The following is an 18,357-nucleotide window of genomic DNA, read 5'->3' as shown; positions in this document are numbered from 1 at the left end:
GAGTTCAGCCATACGATCGCTGTCTGTGTATACATCTCGCCGTGTGCACTTCCGGATAAGGCATGTGACATCATCCACTCCACTGTTGCTAAGCTCCAGACTCAACATCCTAATGCCTTCATTTTTATTTCTGGGGACTTTAATCATGTTACATTGGAGTCAACTCTGCCTGCATTCCATCAGTTTGTTAACTGCCCCACAAGGAAAAATCAAACAATTGACCTCATGTATGTCAATATGAGGGAAGCTTACAAGGACATTCCACTGCCTCCGCTGGGTAAATCAGACCATAACTTGGTTTTTCTGCAGCCACAGTACAACCCCGATTCCAAAAAAGTTGGGACAAAGTACAAATTGTAAATAAAAACAGAATGCAATGATGTGGAAGTTTCAAAATTCCATATTTTATTCAGAATAGAACATAGATGACATATCAAATGTTTAAACTGAGAAAATATATCATTTAAAGAGAAAAATTAGGTGATTTTAAATTTCATGACAACAACACATCTCAAAAAAGTTGGGACAAGGCCATGTTTACCACTGTGAGACATCCCCTTTTCTCTTTACAACAGTCTGTAAACGTCTGGGGACTGAGGAGACAAGTTGCTCAAGTTTAGGGATAGGAATGTTAACCCATTCTTGTCTAATGTAGGATTCTAGTTGTTCAACTGTCTTAGGTCTTTTTTGTCGTATCTTCCGTTTTATGATGCGCCAAATGTTTTCTATGGGTGAAAGATCTGGACTGCAGGCTGGCCAGTTCAGTACCCGGACCCTTCTTCTACGCAGCCATGATGCTGCAATTGATGCAGTATGTGGTTTGGCATTGTCATGTTGGAAAATGCAAGGTCTTCCCTGAAAGAGACGTCGTCTGGATGGGAGCATATGTTGCTCTAGAACCTGGATATACCTTTCAGCATTGATGGTGTCTTTCCAGATGCGTAAGCTGCCCATGCCACACGCACTAATGCAACCCCATACCATCAGAGATGCAGGCTTCTGAACTGAGCGCTGATAACAACTTGGGTCGTCCTTCTCCTCTTTAGTCCGAATGACACGGCGTCCCTGATTTCCATAAAGAACTTCAAATTTTGATTCGTCTGACCACAGAACAGTTTTCCACTTTGCCACAGTCCATTTTAAATGAGCCTTGGCCCAGAGAAGACATCTGCGCTTCTGGATCATGTTTAGATACGGCTTCTTCTTTGAACTATAGAGTTTTAGCTGGCAACGGCGGATGGCATGGTGAATTGTGTTCACAGATAATGTTCTCTGGAAATATTCCTGAGCCCATTTTGTGATTTCCAATACAGAAGCATGCCTGTATGTGATGCAGTGCCATCTAAGGGCCCAAAGATCATGGGCACCCAGTATGGTTTTCCGGCTTTGACCCTTATGCACAGAGATTCTTCCAGATTCTCTGAATCTTTTGATGATATTATGCACTGTAGATGATATGTTCAAACTCTTTGCAATTTTACACTGTCGAACTCCTTTCTGATATTGCTCCACTATTTGTCGGCACAGAATTAGGGGGATTGGTGATCCTCTTCCCATCTTTACTTCTGAGAGCCGCTGCCACTCCAAGATGCTCTTTTTATACCCAGTCATGTTAATGACCTATTGCTAATTGACCTAATGAGTTGCAATTTGGTCCTCCAGCTGTTCCTTTTTTGTACCTTTAACTTTTCCAGCCTCTTATTGCCCCTGTCCCAACTTTTTTGAGATGTGTTGCTGTCATGAAATTTCAAATGAGCCAATATTTGGCATGAAATTTCCAAATGTCTCACTTTCAACATTGGATATGTTGTCTATGTTCTATTGTGAATACAATATCATTTTTTTGAGATTTGTAAATTATTGCATTCTGTTTTTATTTACAATTTGTACTTTGTCCCAACTTTTTTGGAATCGGGGTTGCACATTCCATGTGTGCGCAGACAGCCAATCACCACACGTTCATTCAGGGTATGGTCTCCTGAGGTAGAGGATGCTCTGAAGGACTGTTTTGAGTGCACTGACTGGAGGGTGCTGCAGGAATTACATGGGGAGGATATTGAGGGGGCTACTCACTGTATAACTGATTATCTGAACTTCTGTATGGACATTGTTGTTCCCATCAGAACTGTACGCTGCTTTCCCAACAATAAGCCTTGGATAACCAGTGACGTCAAGGACCTCCTTAAATAAGAAGAGGGTATTCAAGGATGGTGACCAGATAGAGCTGAGGCGCATACAAAGGGAGCTCAAGGTCAGGCTGAGAGAGGCAAAAGAGAAGTATAGCAGAAAGGTGGAGGAAAAGTTGCAGAATAACAGCATGAGGGAGGTTTGGAATGGGTTGAGAACCATCACAGGCTGCAAAAAGACCAGCAGTGTAGTGGAGGGTAATGTGGAGAGGGCAAATCGGCTCAATTATTTTTATAATCGTTTTGATGCAGCTGTTTGCCCCAGCACCACCCCCCAACCTCCTCCATCGGCTGGGGCTACCCGTACATCACCCCACACTCACCCCTCACTGCTTTCCTCTACCATTGATGCCCCCCCCCCCCCCCCGGCAGCTACCTCACTCAGTGTTCCATGCACACCAATCAACAACCTCCAGCCTGTTCACTGGAAGCTTCCTCCCCCTTCTGTCTCCATAACATCAGAGATGGTGACGCGTGAGCTCAGGAAACTGCAGCCTAGGAAGGCCGCTGGACCGGATAGAGTGTGTCCCAGACTCCTGAAAGTATGTGCGGCTGAACTAGTTGAGCCTTCACAACATGTCTTCAACCTTAGCCTACATCTTGGGAGGGTGTCAACATTGTGGAAGACATCATGCCTCATCCCAGTTCCTAAGAAGCCACATCCTAGTGAACTGAATGATTTTAGGCCTGTTGCCTTAACCTCCCACATAATGAAGACAATGGAGCGGCTACTACTGCAACTCCTCAGACCCCAAGTCAGTCATGCACTTGATCAGCTACAGTTCGCATACAAGGATAAAGTAGGAGTGGATGATGCCATCATCTACCTGCTGCACAGAGCTTACTCTCACCTAGACAGAGGAAATGGTGCTGAGAGAATCATGTTCTTCGACTTCTCCAGAGCCTTTAACACCATTCAGCCCCCCCGTTGAGAGATAAGCTACTGCAGATGAGGGTAGACCCACACCTAGTCTCCTGGATAATAGACTATCTTACCATGAGACCACAGTTTGTGAGGCTGAAGGACTGTGTCTCTGGGACTGTGATCAGTAGTACGGGTGCCCCACAAGGTACTGTCCTCTCTCCTCTTTTGTTCACCCTCTACACGTCAGATTTTAGTTACAACTCTGAGCTATGCCATATGCAGAAGTTCTCTGATGACACAGCTATTGTGGCATGTACCAGGGATGGACAAGAAAGGAAATACAGGAACCTGGTGAAGGACTTTGTGGAATGGTGCAGGGCAAACCCATCTGCTGCTGAATACCTCCAAGACCAAGGAGATGGTGGTGGATTATAGGAGGTCCAGCTCCCCTCCACTCCCAGTCTCCACTGAGGGGGTCAATGTGGAAGTAGTTAAGTCCTACAAGTACCTGGGGCTGCACCTGGATAATAAACTGGACTGGACAGCTAACACAGATGCACTTTACAAGAAGGGGCAGAGTCAACTCTATTTTCTGAGAAGGCTGGGGTCTTTTAACATCTGCAGTAAACTCCTGCTGATGTTTTACCAGTCTGTCATTGCCAGCATTCTCTTCTATGCGGTAGTATGCTGGGGCGGCAGTGCCAAGAGAAGGGACACTGGATGTATAGACAGACTGGTGAGAAAAGCTGGCTCTGTGGTTGGTGCTGAGCTAGAGCCCATAGCATCGATAATTGAGAAAAGGACCCTCAGTAAACTCCTGCTAATTATGGACAATGAGCACCATCCCCTATACAGCACATTGAACAGGCAGAAAAGCCTGTTCAGTGGCAGACTGCTCTCTCTGTCATGCTCAACAGACAGGCTGAGAAAATCTTTTGTTCCCCGGGCCATTCAATTTTTTAACTCTTCCCTGAAGGGGTAGGGATAAATGGACTACTGGGTTTGAGTTCCGTTTTCTGGGAATTCACCTGTTTTTATGCTTGAATTTAAGTAAATATTCCTTATGTCAAGCCAGTGCAGTAATCAGTACTTTCCTGTTCTGACTGACTTTGTGATTTTTATGCTTCATCCCTATAGACTTATGAACACTTTGACCCACCCTTTGCACTATCCCCCTATTGGTGCACTCACAGTGACTGAATGTGGAATATGCATTTACCATGAATGTCCATTCCATTGGTATTGTGTTTTTCTTTGTCCTTGTGTATGTTGAATGTATAGTATGTGTCTTAAGAGCTACAGGATGTCTAAATTTCCTTTTGGATCAATAAAGTATCTATCTATCTATCTATCTATCTATCTATCTATCTATGAAAACCTATTTGAGTCAGCCAGAGGTTTGAGACTGGGACGAAGGTTCACGTTCCAGCAGGACAATGACCCTAAACATACTGCAAAAGCTACATTGGAGTCGTTTAATGGGAAACATTTAAATGCCTTGGATTGGCCTAATCAAAGCCCAGACCTCAATCCAATTGAGAATCTGTGGCATAGTTTGATGATTGCTGTATACCAACGCAACCCATCTAACTTGAAGGAGTTGGAGCAGTTTTGCTTTGAGGAATGGGCAAAAATCCTACTGGCTAGATGTGCTAAGCTAATAGAGACATACCCCAAGAGACTTGCAGCTGTAATAGCACCCAAGCATAACTACATCATCACTTGTTTACCGCAGTGCATTGTGAGGGATAGCTGGGGTCGGTAGTTGAGCGACATGACAGACGTCAGATTAATTTTACGAGAGAGCAATGTGAGAGGAGCGATTTTGCCATGCTCCGTCATGGAAGACAATGAAATTGGTGATTTAAAGAGGTGGATAATATGTCAAGGGTTTACAGCAAGAAAATCGGAATCCAAATCAAGCTTGGTGGGAAGGTAAAAGTCTAGACTGAGTCTACCACACTGTACAACAACAGCATCAAATCTCAGAATGTCTTATTTCTGAGGACATATATTGGATCACGAAGCAATCTTAGACTTAAGTCTAAATTTGTTTCTTTTAATCTTCAGTTATTACTTAGCATTTTCTTAGAAGCTTTGTTCTAATGAAATCTTAGCCTTGTACTTAATCTTGATCCAGCACTGTAGTAGCCCTCGGAACCGAAATGAAGAGGAGTCTCGAAAATGGGTGCAATGACGTTTATTGCCGCTCTTCCAGCACCGTAAAACTAAAAGTATGATACAAATAAAGCAGTAAATAAAAATACAAGTAAAACTAAATATATGATACAAATAAAGCAGGTAAATAAAAATACAAATAAGGTGCATGGGTTTATGCAAAATATTAACTGGATGCTCAAATGATAAATGAAGAATATACTCGTATGCAAATATCATTTAACACTTTACATTACAAAGTTCGCTGGGATAACTGAAAATGTCTCTTAAAGGTTTCATACCTCGCTCCACTTTCCAAGGGTGCAAAAACTAGCAGTTCACTTAGCAGTCCAATTAGCCCCTTGCAGGTAGTTCACAACAGACTTAAACACACATACATTCAAATATTATCCGAAACGAAGATATGCACATAAGCTTCAAGTAAAACAGTGAGAAAATGTTGAGTTTACATACTGTGTAGTACATGTGGTGTATGTTCTAAGCAAGAGAGAAAAAAATGTGTGGCTCTTTGTCGAACAAAAATTGCCGCACGCTGAATTTTTTGTCATCTGCAGCTTACATGTGTCCTGTGTGATTTCAAAATAAAAGTCTCTTAAACTATGGTCACTTACACTCCCACCAAATCATGTTATGATGAATGGAGTAAACATGAAGATGAACAATGAATCAGTCATGATTTCTAGACCACCTTAGTACACAAAAAACAGAAAAGTCCAACATGCAAGGAAACAAACATAAACCCAAACATGCCTGATGCAACTGGTTTGTATTGGAAATTATTTACTGAGCTTCAAATAGTAAGACTAGTTTTTGAATAGGTCATTCTATAATTGAGGTTTTGAAAGTGTAGTATCCTTTTCCTGTCAGATTCCGATCTCCTACTAGTATCTTGACATGACGAACTAAACCATCACTTCCTTCTGTGACGTCAATCACTCATCCAAGATGCCACTCATTCCTTGGGAGCATGTCATCCTTGATGATAACCAGGTCATTTACCTTTAGATTCCGCTGAGCTAAGTGCCACTTTTCTCTCAAGGAAACGTTTAGGAGGTATTCTCTTTTCCACCTCTTTTCCAGAACTGCTCAACAAGGTATTGTACCCCACGCCACCTTTTTGCAGCATACAAATCCTCTCTGACAAACTTCCCAGGTGGTGGTAAGGCAACTTTGGATTTCATCAAGATGAGGTGATTTGGAGTCAAGGGCTCTAATGAGCGAGGGTCATTGATTCCTTCCACATTTAATGGATGACTATTCGCAATGGCCATTGCTTTGTAGAATAGCGTTCTGAGAGAAGAGTCATCTAGTCTACCTGGGCACTGAGCAACAGTAGCATTCAACACATTACGAATGGTTTGGATTTGTCGTTCCCAGACACCTCCTGCATGACTGGCGGAAGGAGCATTGAAGATGAACTCACATTGTTTATCTGCCAGGAAGGCTTCCAGTGCCTTTGTATCACATTGCTTAACTCTTTACCCCTTAAAGCAGTTGCTTCAGCTACCCTTGTATATGTATATACTGTTCACCCTTAGAACATATTTACAAGAAAAAGTCTAAAGACAAGGTTTTGACAAAGTTTTAAACAAGGCATCTGTGGCAGTTTGTAGGAGTGGGAGGAACACAGAAGACGGCAGGCCAGAACTGAGTTTCGTAACTCTTTTTATTTTGACACTTTTCAGTTGTCTCTTGCACACTCTCGTACACACCCAGACACGCGCACACACATCAGGTGTCTGGTTGGGGAGAGAGCTCCTCCTCTGCTCTCGCTCTCTCCTTAAATAGGGCGCGGTCACTGGGGAAGACACACAAACACACGTTAATCAACATCAGGTGCAGTGATTCTGCCACTTACCTTCCCTGACTCCGCCCTCCGGTCACAGACCGACGCTTGACCACGCCCCTGCTGCCACATACCCCCACCGCCCGACTCAGGCCAGTCGGCCATCCGGCCTGCAGCTGACCCCCCCCTTGACGGGAGAGGAAGTCCGCCACGACCATCTGCGCCCTGGGCCTGTGGATCACCTTGAAGTTAAAGGGTTGGAGTGCCAGATACCAATGGGTGATCCACTCGTTGGCATCCTTCATGCGGTGGAGCCACTGGAGGGGTGCGTGGTCCGAACAGAGGGTGAAAGCGCGTCCCAGCAGGTAGTAACGGAGGGCAAGGACCGCCCACTTGATCGCCAGGCACTCTTTTTCAATGGTGCTGTAGCACCCCTCACGCACCGACAGCTTCCTACTGATGTACAGCACTTGGCGGTCCTCCCCCTCCACCTCCTGGGATAAAACAGCCCCCAGCCCTCTGTCCAACGCATCCGTCTGTAACATAAAGGGGAGAGAAAAGTCAGGGGAGTGTAACAGTGGCCCCCCACACAGTGCAGCCTTCACCTCAGAGAAAGCCCGCTGGCATTGCTCCATCCACTGGACCAGATCTGGTGCCCCCTTTTTAGTGAGATCAGTCAGCAGGCTGGTGACGTCCGAATAATTAGGTATAAACCTACGATAGTAGCCAGCCAGCCCCAGGAACTGTCTCACCCCCTTTTTGGTCTTGGGCCTCGGGCAGGCCACAATTGCTGCTGTCTTGTTAATTTGGGGACGCACCTGCCCGTTGCCCAAGTGGAAGCCCAGATACCGTACTTCCACCTGCCCAATCGCACACTTCTTTGGGTTGGCTGTGAGACCCACTCGCCTCAGCGACCTAAGGATGGCCCTCAGATGTTGTAGGTGCCACGGCCAGTCATTACTATAGATAATGAGGTCATCTAAGTATGCAGCCGCGTAGGTGGCATGGGGGCAGAGGACCCTATCCATCAGCCGCTGGAACGTAGCAGGCGCCCCAAGCAGCCCAAAAGGAAGTGTGACAAACCGGTGTAAGCCAAACGGTGTGGAAAGGTCCATTTTTTCTCAGGATAACGGAGTCAAGGGGATCTGCCGATAACCCTTTGTCAAATCCAGTGTCGAGTAAAAGCAAGCCGTGCCTAGTCGATCGAGCAACTCATCAATATGAGGCATTGGGTACACGTTGAATTTAGACACCGCATTGACTTTTCTATAGTCTACACAAAACCGGACTGACCCGTCGGCCTTGGGTACCAAGACCACCGGGCTGCTTCAGTCACTGTGGGACTCCTTGATGATGCCCATTTCGAGCATGGCCTCGAGTTCTTCCCAAACCACTTTTTTCTTGTGTTCGGGTAGCCAGTAAGGGCGGCTGTGCACTACCACCTCCGGGGGCATCTCAATGTGGTGCTCTATGAGGTCGGTGTGGCCGGGCAGGGGCGAGAACACGTCCGAAAATTCGGTCTGCAACTGGGCAACCTCCGTGAGTTGGGTCGGGGAGAGGTGGTCTCCACAGGGGACCGGAGAGGTACGGGATGCCAATGCTCCCTTTTGAACCTCTGTCCCCAGCTCCGCCTTCTCCAGAACCACCGACACCAATGCCACGGGGACCTCCTCGTTCTAGAGTTTGAGTAGATTGAGGTGGAAAATCTGTAGCGCCCCACTCCTGTCCGTTTGCCTCACCTCATAGTCAACGTCCCCGACTCTCCGTGTGACCTCAAAGGGTCCTTGCCACTTGGCGATTAATTTGGAGCTTGATGTGGGCAACAGTACGAGTACTTTATCTCCCGGTGCGAACTCCCTAAGGCGCGTACCCTTGTCGTACAGGCGGGTTTGCCGTTCTTAAGCCTGCCGCAAATTCTCCTGGGTTAGGTGGGTGAGTGTGTGGAGTTTTGCGCGCAGGTCAATAATGTATTGAATCTCATTTTTACTTGGAGAAGGTCTCTCCTCCCAATTTTCACGCAGCACGTCTAAAATGCCACGCAGCTTACGCCCATATAACAATTCGGATGGGGAGAACCCCGTGGAGGCTTGTGGGACCTCTCGCACTGCAAATAACAAGGGTTCAAGCCATTTATCCCAATTACGTGCATCCTTGCTTACGAATTTCTTAATTATATTTTTGAGGGTGCGATTGAATCATTCGACTAAACAGTCCATTTGTGGGTGATAAACGCTGGTGCGGATCGGCTTAATTCTTAATAACCCATACAGTTCGTTCAGTGTTCGTGACATAAACGAGGTGCCTTGATCAGTCAGAATCTCTTTGGGGATTCCAACTCGGGAGATGACGCGGAAGAGCGCTTGCGTAATACTGCTTGCTGAGATATTGCGAAGAGGCACTGCTTCCGGGTATCGCATTGGATAGTCCACTAGAACTAATATAAAGCGATACCCTCGTGTTGACCGATCTAATGGCCCGACAAGATCCATCCCAATCCTTTTGAACGGGGTCTCGATTAATGGAAGAGGGTGCAAAGGCACTTTTGGAATGGCCGCTGGATTTACTAACTGGCATTCGTGGCATGCCGTACACCACTTACGGACATCGCCGCGAATTCCTGGATAATAGAACCGAGCCATTATTCGGGCTACTGTTTTATCCTGTCCTAAGTGTCCAGCCATGGGATTAAAGTGAGCCGCCTGGAATACCAATTCCCGGCAGCTTTTTGGAATCAAAAGCTGCATGATTTGTTCTTTAGTCTGAGTGTCCTGCGTCACTCGGTATAATCTATCCTTCATAATTGAGAAGTTGGGGAAGGACGGGGTGGCGTTTGGTTGGAGCGTTTGACCATCGATTACTCTCACTTGGTCAAACGCATGCCGCAGAGTCTCATCTCGCGACTGCTCTAATGGAAAATCCGCAAGGGATTCCCCAATAGAAGGAGGAGGAGCCGGCGGCTCCTCACTCTGACGCAGAGATGACGTAGATGGCTCTGTGACAGCTGCTCCCACCAATGCGACACCGGGACCTCCCCCTGCGGAACTATGGCAGGACCCACTCTTCAGTAAATGACTCATTAATTCCCCAAATCCCGGCCAATCAGTCCCCAAAATTATCGAGTGGGTAAGGCAAGGATTAACCACCACCTTTACTCTAAATTTTTCCCCTCGAAAAAGAATATGGACCGACACTAAAGGGTAGTTGTGAACATCCCTGTGCACACACACACAACACCTTCACCAACTGTGCTCCCCCAATACCTCATTTTGCACCAGGCTTTGGTGGATTGAGGTCTGATTACAGCCAGAGTCCACCAACGCCTGATATGTATCCCCTTGGACACTCACTGGTATGCGATACGCTCCAGGCCGATCGAGGGCGGCTCCTGGCGCGTCGGGGATCCGAACCACCGCACCCACCTCCATTGCCGAGCACTGCTGTTGGAGGTGGCCCGGCTTCCCGCAGCGCCAGCAAACCGGCCCGGGATTTCTCTCTGCACTGGCACTGTGGGGCTCACTCACCTGATGGGGGGGGAGACAGACACAGAAGGGTGAAATGGGAAGGCACCGCGGGTGCGGCGGGCCGGCTGGAGTGGCGCCGGCCCCCGCCTCCACAGTGGGGGAACGGGATGAGGACAAGACACAGAAGGGGAGAGAGAGAGAGAGAGAGAGAGGGAAAAAGAGGTTGTCTGCTGTCCTGCCATTGGGACAGCCACCAAATGGTCCTCCGCCAGCTCAATGGCCTGATCCAGCGATGCTGGGCGGTGGCACTGGACCCACTCTGCGGTTCCTGCTGGTAGGCGAGCGATGAACTGCTCCAGTATCACCTGATCGATGATTCCCTCGGCGTCCCGGTTGTCGGCCCCTCAACCACTGCCAGCAAGTGTCCCGGAGTTGCTGGCCAAACGCAGATGGCCGGCTGACTTCCTCCAAGTGCAGAAGTGCTGTCGCTGCTTTCGCTGCTGTTCAGGGGTGCGCCCCACACACTGGAGGACGGCCCGGCGGAGGTCCGCATAGACCAGCCGGCGGGGAGCTGTAGCGCGGCCAGCTGCGCCTCGCCCATTAGCAGGGGGAGGAGGCGCGCCACGCGCTGTTCCACCGGCCAGCCCGAGGCCTCTGCTACCTGCTTGAAGAGCGTGAGGAAGGCCTCGGGGTCGTCCTGCGGGCCCATCTTCGTTAGGGTGAGGGGGAAAGAGCCCACGGCGGTGGAGGTGGTGGACCCCGCCGACGCGAGGAGGTGCCGGAACGCCTGTTGATCTTCCTGCTGTGCCAACACCAGGGCCTCAAACCGTTGCTCTTGCTCCTTCCGGAGGGCGACTAGCGCCTGGTGCTGGCTCTGCTGGGCTGTGGCGAGGGCGTGGACCAGGTCAGCGAAAGGGGAGGACTTCATGGGGCTGTTCTTCTTCTGCGCTCCAGTCCCGGGTTTCAGCACCACTGTGGCAGTTTTTAGGAGTGGGAGGAACACAGAACATGGCAGGCCAGAACTGAGTTTTGTAACTCTTTTTATTTTGACACTTTTCAGTTGTCTCTTGCACACTCTCGTACACACACAGACACGCGCACACACATCAGGTGTCTGGTTGGGGAGAGAGCTCCTCCTCTGCTCTCTCCTTAAATAGGGCGTGGTCACTGGGGAAGACACATGTTAATCAACATCAGGTGCAATGATTCTGCCACTTACCTTCCCTGACTCCGCCCTGCGGTCACAGACCGACGCTTGACCACGCCCCCGCTGCCACAGCATCATATGTCATCATTATGGGATATACACGGGGCCATCATATGTCGTCATTAAGCGATATACACGGGGTCGTCATATGTCGTCATTAAGGGGTAAAGAGTTAAGGGCTTCTTTGAGCTCATTTCTAGCTCCGACGAAATTTGTGCCCTGGTCACAGCGGAGCTGACTGACTGCTCCTCTCAGACTGACAAAACATCTTATGGCATTGATAAGACAGGCTGTAGACATATCTTCAAGCATTTCAATGTGGACTGCTCGTGAATACAAACATGTGAAGATAAGTCCATATCGCTTGTACTCTTTGTGGCCCTTCTTAATGACAAATGGGCTGAAGCAGTCCATCCCACAGAATGTAAAGGGGGCTGAAGCTTGGCAGCGTTCTTTTGGGAGGTCGAACATTTTTGCTCCTCTGTAGGTCATCTAAGCTTTTGGCATTTTATACATCTGTGAACAAACTTGGCAATAGTCTTACTCCCACCAAGGATCCAAAAGCCATTGGCTCGTAGCTCCATCAATGTTTGATTTCACCCCGGATGACAGATCTGGGCATGGTAATGAGCTATAATCAATTCAGTGATGTGGCTGTCCCTTGGGAGGATAATGGGGTGCTTTAGTTCTTCACTGAGGGCTGACTCTTTCAGTCTCCCACCAACACAAAGCAGTCCTTCATCTAGTATGGTGTCCAGGCAGAGAAGAGGACTTGAACTTGGTTGACACTTGCCCTTCTGACTCATTTGGAGTACCTTTATCTCTTGAGAGAAGGCTTGTTGTTGGACCAGCTTAATCACGACCTCAGCAGCTCTCTTACATTCTTCAATGGACACACAGTCAGCATGTTGTGGAGTTTCCTTAGGTCCAAGTCTCTTGATTCTTGCAACCACCTTGATGAGCCTTGTCCAGGAGGAAAACTGATTCAGGCAGCTTAGGATATCATTTGTTTCACTGACTTGGGTTGCAAATATCTGAGCTGCCTTGACTTCTGGATCTCCGACAAGCAATTCAGTCGAGGGCTTAGGTGGTAAGAGCACTTCTTGTTTCCACAGGAATTTGGGCCCGGATAACCAGTTAGATGAAGAGATTTCTTCTGCGTTAATACCTCTTGAAGCGTGGTCGGCCGGGTTTTGTGTTGTGTCAACATAGTGCCATTGGTTGGGATCTGTACTCCCCCTTATCAGTTGAACACGGTTGGTCACAAACATGTGGAATCTTGGTGCTTCATTGCAGATGTATGCTAGCATCACCTGAGAGACAGTCCAAAAAAATTCTTCATCAATTTTCATCTGAAGTTCCATCTTTAACATGATGCTCATTCTGGCTGCGGTGACAGCAGCTGAGAGTTCCAATCTCAGGATACTTAAGATCTTTGATGGAGCTACTCTGGACTTTGCCATTACGAGACTGCAATGGATCTCACCTTTGTTGTTTGTGTACCTAAGGTAGGAACACGTGCCATATCCTGTACTGCTGGCATCTGCAAAGTGGTGTAGTTCAATCCTGACAATGTTACCGAGGTTGTGAAGGACATTACATCGGGGTATAGTGATCTCCCTTAACCTTCTGAGACCATCCTTCCACTCCTCCCACCGTGACTGAAGGCTTACAGGAATGGGATCATCCCAACCAACACCTCGGTGACACAGCTCCTGCAGGATACATTTCCCTCTCAGGGTGAATGGAGCCACAAACCCAAGTGGGTCATAGAGAGAGGCAACAACTGACAGGATACCACGGCGAGTTGGAGAGTGGTCTTTGACATTAATATTGAAAGTAAAGGTGTCAGTTTCCATGGACCACTGAATGCCAAGTATGTGTCCTTTTGGTAAAATGCCTGGATTGAGATTGAGAGGGTCAGTAGTTGCTGCTCTTTCTGATGGAACTACACAGGTAAGGACCTCTCTTCGGTTTGAGTTGAACTTATGCAAGCACAAGCCTGCCCTTTTGCAAAGTTGCTGCGCCCCGATGATTAGCTCTTTAGCCTCTTCCTCCATTGGAACACTGATCAACTCATCATCCACATAGAAATTATTCTCTACAAAGGCTGATGCTAGGGGATGGTCGGTCTTATGTTGCTGTGCCAGGTACCTGAGTCCAAAATTGGCACACCCAGGGGAGGAGACAGCACTGAAGAGGTGGACCGTCATTCTATATTCTTGAGGTTCTGGTTCCAACTGACCTCCCTCCCACCAAAGGAACTTCAGGTAATTACAGCATTCAGGTAAGACAGAGAACTGATGAAACATTCTCAATGTCGCAGATCACAGCAACAGCTTCTCTTCTAAACCATAGAAGAACTCCCACCAAAGAGTTGATCAAATCAGGACCAGTTAGAAGTGTGTCACTCAAAGAGATCCCATTAAACTTGGCAGAGCAATCGAAAACAACTCTAAGTTTATCTGGCTTTCTGGGGTGGTATACCCCATGATGTGGGATGTACCATGCGGTCTCTCTCTCAGGAGCTGTGGGGGCTAGTTCTGCATCACCTCTGTCCATTATGTCTTTCATGAAGACTGTGTAGTGGTCATAATACTGTTTGTTTGACTTCAACTTTTTCTTCAGGTGTTGCAGCCTAACAGTGGCCAGCTTCTTGTTATTTGGAAGAACTGGTAAACCAGTGCCCTTAAAGGGGAGTGGCATTTCGTAATGTCCATTGTCCTTCTGCTTAATGTTGTCACTCAGAAACAGAATGACTCGAACATCATCCTGAGACACATATTTCTTCTCATAGATCTTATCGTTGAAGTCTGATTCTAAAATCTTTAACACATCTGGGGCAGATGGCACTGGAATTTCCTTCACTGAGATTCGATGAACGAAACTTTGGTTTCCCTGCCTGTCTAAGTGGGGATTGGCTGACCCTATGATGCTCCAGCCTAATGCAGTCCTTTGTGCAAAGGGTTCATTTTCACTACCTGCGATGATGTCTAGGGGGGCCAGTGCTGACGGGCAGTCATAACCATTCAGTAGTCCCACCTCACAGTCTTGTAATGGTGGCATCTTGTTTCTTAAGTGGTTCAAATGAGGCCACCGGAGTGCTGTGCTTTTAGTGGGAATGTGTGACTTATCGACTGGAATGAAGTCTCGAGTATAGGCCTGTTTTACCTTGATGTATGTCTCAGAGTTCAGTCCTCTAACCTGTAGACCACTAACGGTCTTACTTGCTATTACTGTATTAGCAGCAGTCATGGTGCTTGAGTTGTACTGAAAGTGTGGTCACACTGAGATCAGCAGCTAGATCCTTCAATATGAAAGGAGAGTCACTCTGTGTGTCAAGCAGTGCATAAATGAGAATTTCCTTCTCTGGTGCTGTCGTTGAAGACACAAGAACTGGGACAATGCTGGAGGTGGCTGAGGCATGTTGTGTCAAGGTAAATGATGTAACCTTGTGTGTTCCCTCATTCGTATGTTCTCCTACAGCTCCAGAGTCCTTAGCGGCTATTTCATTTGAGTTTATCTTTCCTTCTATATGCAGGCATGTAGGATGATGTCGACCACATGTGCTGCAGGTGTGCCACCTTTTACACTCTTTGGTAATGTGCCCCTTTCTTAGGCAACCAAAGCAAAGGTGATGCTCATAAATGAATGCCCTTTTATCGTCTATGGTTTTTGCAGCAAAGATTGGACATTTAGCAATACCATGAGCTTTGTCCTGACAACATAAGCAATGCGGCCATGCCTTTGACCGTTCTACAGTCTCTGTAGAGGTGTCTTTCGCTTGAGTGACTGTGGTTAGGGCTTTGGCTTGCTGTGGGAGCCTCTCTTCTGTGGTTTTAATGTTCAGCAGAAGTGATGAAGCAATAGGGTTGCATGCTATTCTGGCTTCCCTTGCCATGAACTCTGTAAAGTGTGCAAAGCTGGGGTAATTTCCACTTTGGTCTAATTCTTTCACAGCAATACGACTCCACCTACGAACCAACCAATCAGGGAGCTTTTTAAGAAGTTTGTGATTCTCCTCACAGTCATCGAGAATGCTCAGTCCCTTAATATGGGGAATGGCCTCAGCACATCCCTTAAGAAAATCAGCGAACTCTCTAAGTGCAATTGGGTCATTTGCAGAAATCTTCGGCCACTTTACAAGCTTGTCTCTAAAGGCCTTCTGAACTATGAATGGATTCCTGTACCTGTCTTGAAGGACCGCCCAAGCACCCTGATATGCATCGTCTGCGTTCTGATAGAAAAATCCCTCCACAGCCTTGCATGCTTCTCCTGCGAGATAACTCTTTAAATAGAGCATTTTTTCAGCAACTGGAAGGGGCCTCTGATCAATTAGGGCTTTGAAGGATAATTGCCAATCGATAAACTTTAGGGGGTCACCAGTGAACATTGTGGGTTCTGGGACAGGTAGACGACTTAGAGTAAATGAACTAGCAATTTCTCGAGCTAAATTGACTTCTAACTGATTTGACAATGCTTCCTGTGGTGCACGATGAGACTGGAACGGTGTGGCTTGTATGTTTAATTGAGTTTTGACAGTGTTTTGGTGGCCTGGTGGGATTTGGATGCGTGTTTCTTCACCACCGTGAATAAGGTTATCAGTCATTGTAAGCCTTCACGCGCGCTGCTGCTACCTTTACATCACTGTCTGCTTGTAGCTGTAGTAACCTTATTTTTCCTCTCCCTATTCTTAATTTCATTTCAGCCTCCCTGGCTTTCCATTCACTCTCCAGTTCATCAAGTCTTGACTGTTGAGCATGTAGTTCTTGCATGGCCTTTGCCTGTTCTAATCTGGCAGCAAGTTCAGCCTCAGCATCGGCACGTTTGCTAGACGCCCCGGAGTTGGCATTAGAGATCTTATCTGATTCTTCAGGTGGCTCAGAGAACACAGTTTCAGTATTTGTTTCCCCGAAGACTGACCCATACTCATGTTTATTTAATGTCATCCTCACTCTTTCCTTTTCAAGTTGATCATTAAAAAACTCATGTGTGTTCTTTAATCGTCTAGTAGCAAGTTCACAGATCTCTGCTGTTATAGAGCCACATGCATCCATTTGCCTTACAATGGCTTGAGTAGTACTATGGTTTCGCTGCATAGCTTGATAATGTTGCACAGCTGTGTTGAGTTTAGATTCAATGTTGACTTGGCATGATTCAAGCTCTTCATCTGAGCAGCAAGACTTTAGCTGTGTTCTTACTGTATTTCCCTTGCTGTATGTCGCCACACTTCATAAGCCTTGTTGAATGCTCTCTCATTTTTCTTTGCTTCTTGTTCATGTAACTCTTGGCCCTTTTCTGTTAGATTTCGCTTACGAGAGCTAGACCTGACCTGCGGTGTCTTGTCTGCTTCTTCAGTGGGTTCTAACATCTTGCCTGCTTATCTGTGTGTCTGTTTATGTTACAAGCTTTAAGTGTAGTAGGCCTATATCTGTACTCAATCTGTTAAGTGATGACTTTAACCAAATTTTGACCTATATAACCACTCACTTTAGATATTTACCCTCAAAAATACGCTAAGTACAGAACAACAATCATGATATCAGACAATATCACTGATGATCTACAATCAGACAATACACTCCTTTTAAATTCTATCAGATTAAACACAATGAAACAATGTGAAATGCATTCACCTTCATTTTTTCTTGCTTATTTGAAAGTATCTATTCTCACCTTTAAGGTCACAAGATTTACATGAAATTACTCAATCATCGTGTAAACACACAATACCATAAACCATTTTCAATGCATCAACTCTTCAAATGTCCAATGTTGACAGTCATTGAATTTAACCTGTATTCTGTCAAAGTCTCTGATTGTTGACTTATCTGTAGACCATGGACATTAGGACATCTTGCAAGCTGATCCTGGCAGAGTGTGGTAGATGACTCAGGCCTAGTGACAAGTTTTACTGTAGCACCCCTCGGAACCGAAATGAAGAGGAGTCTCGAAAATGGGTGCAATGACATTTATTGCTGCTCTTCCAAAGAAAGAAAGAAAGGCCGAATCCCATTTCACCCCTTGGACCAACCCCTTGGCCCTTCCCCTCCATTTTGCGCGTTCACGTGAAGGGATAGGGGTATCCCAATCCCAGTTAACGCGGAGGGGTAGGGGAAGGGGTAGGGCTTCTGTACCCCTCCAAACGGAGATTTTCCTGGAGCTGACTCCGAACGAAGGGGTTTGAGTGATTTCCCACAATGCCATGCGGATTTCAGCGAGATTTCATGCGGATTTCAGAAAGATGGCGGTTCCCGCGGCGAAAGATTGTCATAAATGTATTTTCTCCATTATTTACGTGTTTTAAGTTGTTATCCAGAGGAAACACGCTGCTTGATTCGCTTTCGAGCTGAGAATGAGCAGCGATTTCTGAAATCCAAGCTGCTGCTAAAAAGCTTTGGGAGTGAGTATTGTTTTTGGTTGCTTGACTGCGTACGTTTTGTTCTGTTATTCTCGCTTTTATTGTTTACATGAGTGTTCTGACACCTCATTCTGTCGGATGTGGTGCACGAAGCGCCAAAGATATCCCATTCAGTGGTGTTAGTTAACAAATCACACCCTGCCAGCAGAGATTTCTGGTTCTGGCTCTGACTGTAGCGGCTGGTCGCAGCCAATGACGCATTTGGTCGCGTTTTGCTAACGTAAATGCTGACGGAGGTACGCGATGACGTATG

At 46.8% G+C, this 18,357-nt stretch overlaps 1 protein-coding gene across 1 annotated transcript in view; it reads left to right on the top strand.

Annotated features, from left to right (window-relative positions):
• Positions 1-18,357, top strand: part of cntn2 (contactin 2) — a 194,174-nt gene that overhangs the window by 20,482 nt on the left and 155,335 nt on the right. The window lies entirely within an intron of this gene.

Source organism: Neoarius graeffei, chromosome 26 (assembly GCF_027579695.1).
Source record: "Neoarius graeffei isolate fNeoGra1 chromosome 26, fNeoGra1.pri, whole genome shotgun sequence".
Taxonomy (NCBI): Eukaryota; Metazoa; Chordata; class Actinopteri; order Siluriformes; family Ariidae; genus Neoarius; species Neoarius graeffei.
Note: the sequence above shows the minus strand (reverse complement) of the source record. Positions and strands in the feature narration are given on the sequence as shown.